Below are 11,589 nucleotides of genomic sequence, written 5' to 3'. Positions count from 1 at the left end.
GGCGCACCTGACCATAGGGCACACCTAGTTTTCAGAGGGGGAAATCAAGGGAAAAAATATTACACCCCCCCCCCAGCTCAGGGAGAAGCAGACAGGGTCTTTTTTTAAACTGAAAGTTGGTATATACTGCAAATAAGAGAAGGCAACAATTTATTTAAAGCCAAAAAAGCTCTCAAAACTACAGACAAAGATCAGTAGTAAGACAATCCCTGATCTCAGACTTGCAATCTAAAAATCCCTCTCCAGAATCCCCTGAAATTAAATCCCCCAAGGGGTCAGTAGAGGCCGCCCCACAACCTTCAGGGAATAACCAGTTCCCACTAAGGGTAGAAGTACTGCACTTTCTTCTAAATGGACTTGCATAGGACTGTTAGAAAGCACAACTCAGATTGCTGTTGTTACTTGGCTAAACAATTAAAGTAAAAATAACCTGGGCAAGCTCAGAAGCACTGATCTCATTACTCCGCTGTGAGTGAATATTTAGTTAATAATAGTGCTCCACTGTCTGAATTGGTGCTGCCTCCTTAAATAAACTAATATTTTACCAATAGCTTCCCTTCTACATTCTTCACTCATTCTCACCATTCATATAAAAATACCCTGCATATGCTCAGAGGGATTTTTCCATGGCCAGGGAATATGTTTTTGAGACTGAAAAACCCTCTTGAGAAATTTAATTAGTCATACTGAAACCCTTCTAGCTCCACTTTAAATTACTCTCTCCCCCGAAGTAGGAACCTCTTTGGGAACCAAGAAGTGTGAAGATGGTGAGGGGAAACAGCTGAGGAATTTTGCTGGTCTTATCAAAACTTGTTTGGCTTGCTTTGAAATTCCCCAGATGTTTTCAACTGTTGGCTTTAGGCAATACTTGAGGCCAAGCTAGAGGTATTCTAGAAGCCAAGGGGATTATACGGTGGTGAGCACTGCTGAGATAATATATGTGGTATGTTCTAAAGTACGATATGGATGACATATATTGATATTTCTAGTAGTAATAGCACTAGCACCATTGTGGTAGTGGTTACAGGAGGAACCTGTTGACAAAATATCCATCGCTTTAGTCCCATGTGAGTGAAAGCTGAATTGCAGAGTCAAGACAGTAGACGCAGATCTTTGTCCTCCTCATATGATCCTCACAACAGCCCTGTGAGGTGGTTGGACCTGAGAGATGGTGGCTGACACAAGGTCATTCCAACAAGTCTCAGGGGTGAGTGGGGATTTGAACAGGCCTCTCCACTCCTGGCCTGTCACATAACACAAGGGGGGACCTTATCCAGAAGGAGGGACTCATACCATCCTTGGCAGCCTTCAAGGAGCCACATGCAAGTGGTGGGTGGTTCCAAAGGCTAAAGTGGACAGGTGTGTTGAACCAAATGTGAGCAGCTCCTGAAGCTCTGATAGTGCTAGCTTGGCACTCAAGATGACCCCACAATCAATTGGTAGCGGTTGTAGCCAAGAGCTCATATAGGTTTATGTTCAGCTTCCTTTGAGGGTACCCTTTTGGGCTTGGGATACTGGGCTCCGAGGCCAGAGAGAGGGCTATCTGTGATGTTTTGGGTACTGGTTACCTGCCAGTCAGGTGATTTACGTATTTTGCTTTGCTGTATGAAGAAGCTAGTAGTATCCGTGCTGCTGTCATCGCATACATAAATAATCATCTCTGCTCCTTTGGTATCTCCGCACCTAAAATTCCTAACAAAAAGGCCTCTGGATACTATTGGCCCAGACATGGAAAGAAGATAAAGTCCCAACCAGAGATGAATGGCTGATGAAGATGATGGACTACGTCAAAATGGCGAAATTGACTGGGAAAATCAGGAACCAGCAAGAGAAGAACTTTAAGAAGGAATGGGGAAAACTGACAATGTACTTAAGAGAACACTGTAAACAACTAAAAACTTTGGCGGGATTTGAATAACATTTGTAATGTACTAAAAACTAAGCTAAAATTGGATTATATAAGAAAAATAGAGAAAATAAGTGAAGCAGTGGAAAAAGATTGAAAATGGGTAACCATGGAAGGGTAGGGGGAGTGAAAGGATGCAGGGAATCCTAAATGATGGTGATGATTGTTTGAATTTAAATTTGCAATGTAAAATTCAATTAAAAAGATTTATAAAAGAAAAAAGAAAAGAAGAAGAAGGTATGCTCTTTTGCTTGCATGTGGACAAGCCATCTCCTTGCTGCAATGCCTGCAGGCTGCATAGTCGGTCCTGTGTCTGTAAGGGCAAGGGGAACTAGGAGGCTGCTTCACTGTAAGTCTGTGCCTTTCTTTAATAAAACATTAGAACTGATCGCTCTGATGTTTCAGAATTCTTCCTTGGAACTCCTGAGTATCACAAACTCCCCAGAGCCCCGCTCTGGCTCTGTGCTGAGCAGCGACAGAGCAACAGATGTAGCGTTTCCTCTGCACAACGCTTGAACTTGCACTCCAGCCACCCAAAGTAGTTTCTACTCATCCACATCTCTCTCCATCCTGGGAAGAAAGAGGCTTTCTCTTTCAGTTCAAAGACACATCCCAGCCACACAAATGCCAGAGAGCAAAGCATTTCTGCAGGAAAAAAACCCACTGGAGGGAACAAAATCGCTCAAGATCTACTATTTCCAATAGCCAGCGTCCCCCAGATCATCAGTCCAAACTGGCCTGAGTTCTGGGAGGACTGAGGCGAATGTTGTGGTGAAAATGTTTAGAAAAGAGGTTAGAGCAGATTGTTGTTGTTTAGTCGTTTAGTTGTGTCCGACTCTTCGTGACCCCATGGACCAGAGCATGCCAGGCCCTCCTGTCTTCCACTGCCTCCTGCAGTTTGGTCAGACTCATGCTAGTAGCTTCGAGAACACTATCCAACCATATCGTCCTCTGTCGTCCCCTTCTCCTTGTGCCCGCCATCTTTCCCAACATCAGGGTCTTTTCCAGGGAGTCTTCTCTTCTCATGAGGTGGTCAAAGTTCTGGAGCCTCAGCTTCAGGATTTGTCCTTCCAGTGAGGACTCAGGGCTGATTTCCATCAGAATGGATAGGTTTCATCTCCTTGCAGTCCACGGGACTCTCATGAGTCTCCTCCAGCACCATAATTCAAAAGCTATTAGCCTTCTTTATGGTCCAGCTTTGCAGGGCCACCCAAGATGGACAGGTCATAGTGGAGAGTTTTACCAAATGTGATACACCTGGAGCAGGAACTGGCAAGCCACTCCAGTATCCCTGCCAACAAAACTCCATGGACAAAGTTAGAGCAGATTTATCCCTCCAAAAAACCCTCTGACAGTGACAAGAGGAGTTCACGATGGAAAAAACTCCACCACAAGTGGAAATATGTGCCTGGCAAATTACAGCCCTTCCAGAAACCAAGAAAGAAGAGATTGTTCTTTTATTAATGCACCAATGTTGGGCTGTTGCTGTACAATTCCACCACTACACCAGTCGAGCATCTTCTCTAATCCCTGCCAAGACTTATTTCAACAGTAGTATTCAATAATCTGGCATTCTAGCTTGCTTCCTACGTTGACTTTCCCCACCTCCTTCAGCCCAGCTGTGCAGTTCTTTATCTTTAAAATGGGCAGCTCATCGATGGAGGACTGTCCTTCAAAGAGAGGACTGCAGGACACATGTCAAGCAGGCCACATGACCACTCCAGTCCACTTTCTCACAAACTTTATTTCTGCATTAATTGCCTGGTGTGTGATACAATGACGTAGCCTGTGATGACATGGTAATTCATAGGCGATGGCTGCTCATATCAAGTATTAGAGATATATTAATGAATGGGGGTGGTATCTGAGTGCAGAGAGCACAGCTGCACTCAGATCCTGCTTGTCAGCTTCTCATCTGGTTTTGAAGGAATGGCCACTGTGACAACAGAATGCTTGGCGGAACAGGCCTTGGGTCTGATCCAGCAGGGCTTTGCTTAGGGTTTTAAGCATCCAACAAAAGGGAGGCAGATTGAGGCCATGGGCATAAGCACAATGGGGCAATATCTGGTTATATGCCTACTGGGAATGAGGAAATGTTAAAAAGATGACAAAATATGGCCAGGGGACCGTGCACTTATCTGGAAGCAAGACAACAATGCAAAAGGAGCAAGATATGGACAGCAGGCTGTCTGATCTGAAAGCAGAAGATTAGGAAAGTGTTTGCTGTCTGCGTCCTGAAAAGTTCAGCACATCAGCTCAAGACATCTGGCTGCCCCCAGGCAGCTGCTCTGCACAACCCAGAAGTAAATTTCCTTATTCCACCATGTTGTGTTGTTGTTTTTTTAATGAAGCCTTTCTCACCAGGCATGTAGGTCAGATAGAACAATAATGTATAAAACCCATAACTTAGAATTAAAACATTCAATGGCATTAAAAATAGTCGACATAGTTAAAATTATTGGAAATTCCACAACCAAAGTCAAAAAATTTTGAGTAGTTGTTTGCCAAGAAAAACTAAATTATATTAAATTCAAGTGGGTAGCCGTGTTGGTCTGCCGTAGTCAAAATAAATTTAAAAAATTCTTTAAAAAGATCGTTAAAAAGACTTTTCTTAAAAACCTAAAAACTCAATCAAGTCTTCAGAAAAGTTATATGATCTAAGAAAGATTTTAAAAGAATCCTTCTAAAAGAATTTAAAAATTATAAAGTAGCATCCTAGAGACCAACTGAGTTGTTTTAGGTATAAGCTTTCGTGTGCACACTTCTTCAGATACATATAAATTATATTAATTTAGCCAGCTTTTTAGCACCCATCATTTTTGGAATTTGAAAGCTAAAAAATTCAACCCTCCCTATTTATATAGTTATATACAGCGAATGCATTAAAACAGCAATCAGCCCCAGTAGAACTATGTAATTACAATATAATATGCATGGTTGGAAAAGAAGATTTGCATCACCAGGAGCGGAGGACTAAAGAGGACACCAATTTACATTAAAAATGCATATGGTAATTTTATATGTGTAGGCACAAAGTTAGCAGTGATCACTATAATTAGAAAAGCAGTAAATCTCAATATAATCAAGAAGACACCAGGAAACTTGCATGCTTGCTCATTCTGCTGACCCGGTGGTGCTGTTGATGGCAACTTCAAAGCTCTCACCCTTCCTTTTCCTAGCTCTTTATCTTTAAACCAGTCTCAGACTTGGGTACACAAACCAGGCCTCAGATGCAGAACTCAAAGTGTGGGCAGGCTGCTCCAAGTCCAGTATAAAAATTAAGAACCTCAGTAATTATTTCTGAATTTCCATCTATGTATATAAATTAGCAAATACAAATCTGTGTCCTCCATGGTTCTACCCCTTGTGTGGTCACACATGTCTTCATTTTTGGCTGTGCATACATTGTTAGCATTTGTATTGTATTTGCATTGTAAACATATTCCACAAAGAATATATGGTATTGGGGAAAGGAGGTGGCAGTTGGAACTTGGCAGTTGGCAAGTGACAGTTGGGAATTAGTTGGTTATTCTGTTAGCTGATTCTTCATGAATTGGGGAGTGTGGTGACTTCAAGCAGAATTTGTGAGGGAAGGCAAGCTATATAACTTATGCACTGCTACAAATGAGTTTTTTATTTGAAAACAAAAAGAACTAAACCCTCTCTTGGGCTCAAGGGAGAGGAATGCATTGGTATGTGTGTGTAATACTTGTTCTTCAACTACTGCCAAACTGACAAGTAAAGATTTATCTTCAAGTCTTGTGTAAGGCATCTATTTTTTATATATATCAAAAATAGCTAACATAAATGGCCACCCTAACACCTACTCTCAAAGATTTGCACTGCTTCTCCAGCTAGTTTCCCTATTCAAATAAATTTGCTAGTTTTGTCCCCGGCGGTCTGGATCTTGGCACTTGAAGGAACACCTCCGCCTTGCATGTTCTTCTATGTGCCTCAAGATCATTAGATGAAGTCCTGTTTTGTGTCAGCCATCCACCCCACCCCCATTGAATGAGGTAGTTTTAGGCCATTTCGTTAATAGCTCTTTGGAACTCCATGCCTTAGGCCACTTATTTGGCCATTTCTCTGCAGGTTTCCAGAAGACTTGGGTGAGACCTCTCAACTCAGCAAGGCACTTGGATTGTTAGAAGGCAACTGGTAGTGATTTTATTCAGTTCTCATCCTGTTTCTGCTTTTCATTTGTGACTGTTTTATATCAGGGATGTGGAGCCTGGGTTCCTCCAGATGTTGTTGGACTCCACCTCCCATCAACCCCAACTAGCATAGCCCACAGTCAGGGATGATGGGAAATGTAGTCCAGCAATCTTTGGAGGGCCTTTCTTATATTGTGGTTTTAAAAAACTGTATTTTCAGATGATAGAGTTTTCAGACCTAGCCGACCTGACCGGAAGAGTCTGTGACCAGAAGGAGTACCCGGAAGAATGGAAGAAGTTTAATGATTATTTAGCTAACTATGTTAAGTTAAACTAGTTGGAAAAACCTTACAAATACCGGATAGGCTTAGGATTGCAATATGTATTAAGTAATGAATCAATATGTTTAATACTGAATTGGGAAGAAAGAAAGATGTCAAGAGATAAAGTTAATTTTATAAGAACACTGATTTGGAAAACCATTAAAATGATATATATTGAAATCCAACCTGGGGGATACGAGGAAGTCACTAAACAATGTTAATAAGATTAAAGTTTAAAAAGGCTATGATCTATGTTTGTTTGTTTGTGTATTTGTGTGTATTTGTTTGTTTAAATTTTGGTGAAAAACTAATTTTTTAAAAACAAAACAAAACAAAAGAACTGTTGTCAGGGGTTCAGGAGCAGAGGCACAGGAAAGGGAGGAAATAGAGAGCGAGGGGGAGGAGTCCGAAGGAAATGTTAGCGATGACAGCGGTCCGAGGTCTCTGAGTCTTTCCAGCGAATCGGAAGATTCACAGAAAGGGGCTCCCATGGTCAGGGCAAGGGGGGTGCCTAGGGGGACACCCCAGGAAGAAGGGGCCAGAGGGGACTCAGAGAGCAGCAGTTGGAAATCAGGACCAGCGTCCACACCAGAGTGCAGTAGGGGGGAGGAGTCCCAGGCATCGGGATCAGGCGGCGCACTGCCAGCGGGAGGACATGAGTCAGGATTGGGCACGCCTCCATCGGGGAGCGAGGAAACGGTCGAGAGGAAGGTTGAAGGCTGGGCGCGTGCGCCAAGTTCAAATGTACAGGAGGGCGGCGCAGTTGGCAGCCCGGATAGGGAGCCAGGTCCCAAAGCCCGCCGAAAAGAGCGGGAGGAGTCAGGGGGGTCAACGTCAGCGTCAGAAGAATCCAGGAAGGAAGGGACCCCGGGGGGTAGCAGAACCCAGAGGAGAAAGGAGAGACGGAAGAGGTGGAGTAAGGCTAGAATCTTAAACTGGTGTACAGGGGGCGGAGATTCAGATGGAGCTTCGCCGATCTAACCCTAGACGTAGAGCTGGGGCGCTGCGGATTGAAAATGGAAACTGTACTTCAATAAAGGCTTTTGTACATTACTACCGGCTAGCGTTGGTCCTCTGTGAGCTGGGACCTGGAGCCAGCTCTGACAACTGTATTTTCAATACTGTGCATGACTTTGCAATACAGCAAAACACAGAGCAGCACAGCATTTATATTTGCCCTACACTTGATCTTAGCCCATACTAGGCCAAGAAGCTCCCTAGCTTTGCAAAAGATGCTACTAGAACATGCCAAGTTTTTCTTTTGTGGGTTGCATCTGTATTTGGGGTGTTCCTTGCACTCAGCAAGGCCTCCACTGGAAACGAGTCCCAATTTATGCATGTTACAACTTCAGCTAGGATTCCCCACGCACAATAATGGAACAAAGCAGAAATACCCACTAAAGCAGAATGGATAAGCAAGGTGATGGGTTAAGCAGAACTGGCAAAGTTAACAGCTAAAATAAGAGAACCTAGCGATGAAGGTTTTGTGGAAGAATGGAAACCCTTTTTTTGGATCATTTAAAGAAATATTATCACATGATGAACACACAAGCAAGAATGGAACTATGAGCAACAGATGGGATTAAAGATCATAATAGTTTTGTTAAGGGTTAAGAGATAGAAGACAAGGTGCACCAGAGAGAGAAACAGAAACACCTTGGGTCAGCAAGTTGGGGGGAAACGTTTTTTATTATGGTATGTGTGAATTTCTGGAAAACGTAATTTTAAAAAATGGAAACAAGTCCTGAGAGGTTTTGCATGAAGCAAAATTCTCTGGTGTGCAGATGCACACACACATACATACGAAGAGCCAGAAAACAGTGTGGAGAATCAAAAATCAGTTTGTTTGCCAGAATCAAATGGGAGGATGAAGAAAACCTATTTCCTTGTCAAGCTTCGTAACATGGCAAATATTCAATTAATTTCAGACCATTTTTATTATTGCTTTAGAGCCATCTTCAGCCAGCTGAGGAAGAGACATCTGAAAGTGGATCAAGATAAAAAGAAAATCCAATATAAAGTTATCTTTACCCCTCTTAAAAACAGTCATGCGAGGGAATGTTATCATATGTTGGCACAATGCCTAGGAAGTTTGATCTTGGCTGAGGTCCCAATGCGCTATCAAAGAAATGATGGAGAAGAAACTGGTTTGCTTTCTTTATCCTGCTCAGTTAGATGTCGTAGAGACGTCTCTAGAGGCCCATTTGAATATCAGTCTTAAAATGCAGCCTTCTTCATGAATTCATTTTATGGAGCTTCATGTAGAGATTTAGTAATCTGCATGATATGTCTGTCTGAACCCTACAGAAATTCTTTTCACTTCCCTCAAGGCTCGAGGCCCACAGCTGAAGATTCGCACCTGGTTTTCCAAAAAGTTTGCTTTGCCACAAAATGCAATATTTTGAAAAAAAGCAAAAATACTGTTCAAAGGAGAGTAACTCCTTTAAACCCTGTAAGATACTGTTACATTTACCCCACTTGAGAGTCAGCATGGTACAGTGGCTTGAGTGTCAGACCAGAACGTGGGAGGCCACGATTCAAATCCCCATTCAGCCCCGAAGCTCACCTTGGGACAGTCACCACCATAGCTGTCAACTTTTCCCTTTTCTTGCGAGGAATCCTATTCGGAATAAGGGAATTTCCCTTAAAGAAAGGGAAACATTGACAGCTATGGTCACCACCTCTCTGCCTAACCTACCTCTCAGGGTTGTTTGTGGGGATTAACTGAGGAGCATGTATGTTACTTTGAGCATCTTGGGGGGAAAGGTAGGTTATTAATGCAGTAAGTGATAAATACCGTATTTTTTGCTCTATAAGACTCACTTTTTCCCTCCTAAAAAGTAAGGGGAAATGTGTGTGTGTCTTATGGAGCGAATGCAGGCTGCGCAGCTATCCCAGAAGCCAGAACAGCAAGAGGGATTGCTGCTTTCATTGCACAGCGATCCCTCTTGCTGTTCTGGCTTCAGAGATTCAGAATATTTTTTTCTTGTTTTCCTCCTCCAAAAACTAGGTGCGTCTTGTGGTCTGGTGCGTCTTATAGAGTGAAAAATACGGTATTTCACCTCCAGCATTCTCATATGTTAACGTCACAGGCACCAACCCCCATCAGCCCCTGCCAGCATGGCCAATGGCTAGCGATGCTGTGAGCTGGAGACTGAAATGTATCACCTTTTAAAAAGGCCTTCTCCACTTCCCCCCAGAATGTAGAATGGAGAACAAAACATGGCAAGACATTTTATGGGGAACAGCCATGGTGCCATTGCAGAGTAGTGATTAGACTGGTGAACTAGACCTAGGAGACCAGGGTTCAAATCGCCACTCAGGCATAAAGCTCTTGATGTCACCTGGGACCAGTCGCAGTCTCTCAAGCCTATCAAACCTCAGAGGGTTGTTGTGGGGCTGAAAATGGGGAAGAGGAGAACCACGTACGCCACCTTGTGTATCTTGGAGAAAAGGTGAAATATAAAGGTAATAACAGATGGAAAAGTACAAGAAAATGGGGACTATTCCTGGTGTAGAGGGAGAGTTGCAGTGCAGTCTGTGTTGGCCAGCCGTGACTTTCCCTTCTTAAAGAAAATACATCCCATGAAACAAAGCAGTTCTTCAGTGCACATATAACCCCCTCTTTTTCCTTGGTGACATTTACTCTACTCATCTCTCAATGACAGTGTCTGCCAACAGGGAACTATATTCCATATGTCTCAACTCCTTAGAGATGTGGAGGGTTAGATCGTGATTCAACAATCTGCTACGCCTTGGGAACAGTGGGTAGCAGGGCACAGATCGAAAGCTGATGTGGAGTCAAGTTTCATTTCCTAATAAGCTATGCTACCCTGAGGAATAAGTAAGCAATTCCCTGACTGGTGGAAGAGCCTTGTGCCAAGAACTGAAGGTATGAGCCCCCTCACTGTGGCATTTAAACACGGGAATACAGGGAACGGTCTTAGACTGAGCCAGCCTCTCTTTTTTTGGTATATTTTTAATTAAATTTTAGACTATTCATTTAAACAACCTTAAAATACCAGTGATTTCCCTTCTTCTCTCTCCATGGTTCATTTTGCATCACATAAATCCCTGCATATTTTATATAAACTAAACCATTCAGTATTCCATTGTTACATCCACCAAAAACCTATTTACACTGTTGAATTTATCTTAATGCTGCCCATGTTTTCAAATACAGTGGTACCTTGGGTTACAGACGCTTCAGGTTACAGATGCTTCAGCTTACAGACTCCGCTAACCCAGAAATAGTACCTCGGATTAAGAACTTTGCTACAGGATGAGAACAGAAATCGCGCAGTGGCAGCGCAGGAGCAGCAGGAGGCCCCATCAGCTAAAGTGGTACCTCAGGTTAAGAACAGTTTCACGTTAAGAATGGACCTCCAGAACAAATTAAGTTCTTAACCTGAGGTACCACTGTATATACAATCTTCATCCATATATTCAATAAGCATTTTCCAATCTTCTTTAAACGTATGTTCTTCTTGTTCTCTTATTCTATATGTTAGGTCTGCAAGCTGTGCATATTCCATCAGTTTAAGTTGACATTCTTCTTTAGTTGAGACTTCGCTCGTTTCCATTTTTGGGCTAACAAAACATGAGCCACCAGAGTGGCATACATATACAACCTTTTTTTGACACCTGGGGATTTCCATCTGAATTGTCCCCAACAAAAAGGATTTGTCCATCTAAATCAGTATTATCTACAATAATTGGTACAGGCTCTCTCCAGGGTTTCAGACAAGGGACACTCGCAGCCCTAACCGGAGATACTAGGGATCAAACCTGTGACCTTCTTGGGGTTCTGGGCTATTAAGCAGTTCTTTCAAAGGCTTATTACTCTTCCACCTGGTCGCTTTCTGATGAAGGACGTCAAATCTGTTTCATTGTTCAGACTTAACATTTGGCTGTTGCTGCGTAGCTTTTAATTTATTGTCATTCATGAGATGCAGAACTCCCTTTTATGTTATTCATAACTAATTTTATTGAAAGTTTTCTGGCAGGCCAAGAAGCCGAGAATAAAATATAAATGATAAACAGATACTAAGGAAAGAGGAGGCTTCTCACTGCTGGGCCTGAAATTATACTATGAAGCTTCATGTATTTGTTGGATCCGAGAATGGATCAAATTAAAAAATACAGATCTATTGGATTTGGAAGGGCATGGTAATAGATTTCGTTGGCATGCCTGCCTATGGTATGA

Source organism: Podarcis tiliguerta (assembly GCF_965153285.1).
Source record: "Podarcis tiliguerta genome assembly, chromosome: 17".
Classification (NCBI taxonomy): domain Eukaryota; kingdom Metazoa; phylum Chordata; class Lepidosauria; order Squamata; family Lacertidae; genus Podarcis; species Podarcis tiliguerta.
Note: the sequence above shows the minus strand (reverse complement) of the source record.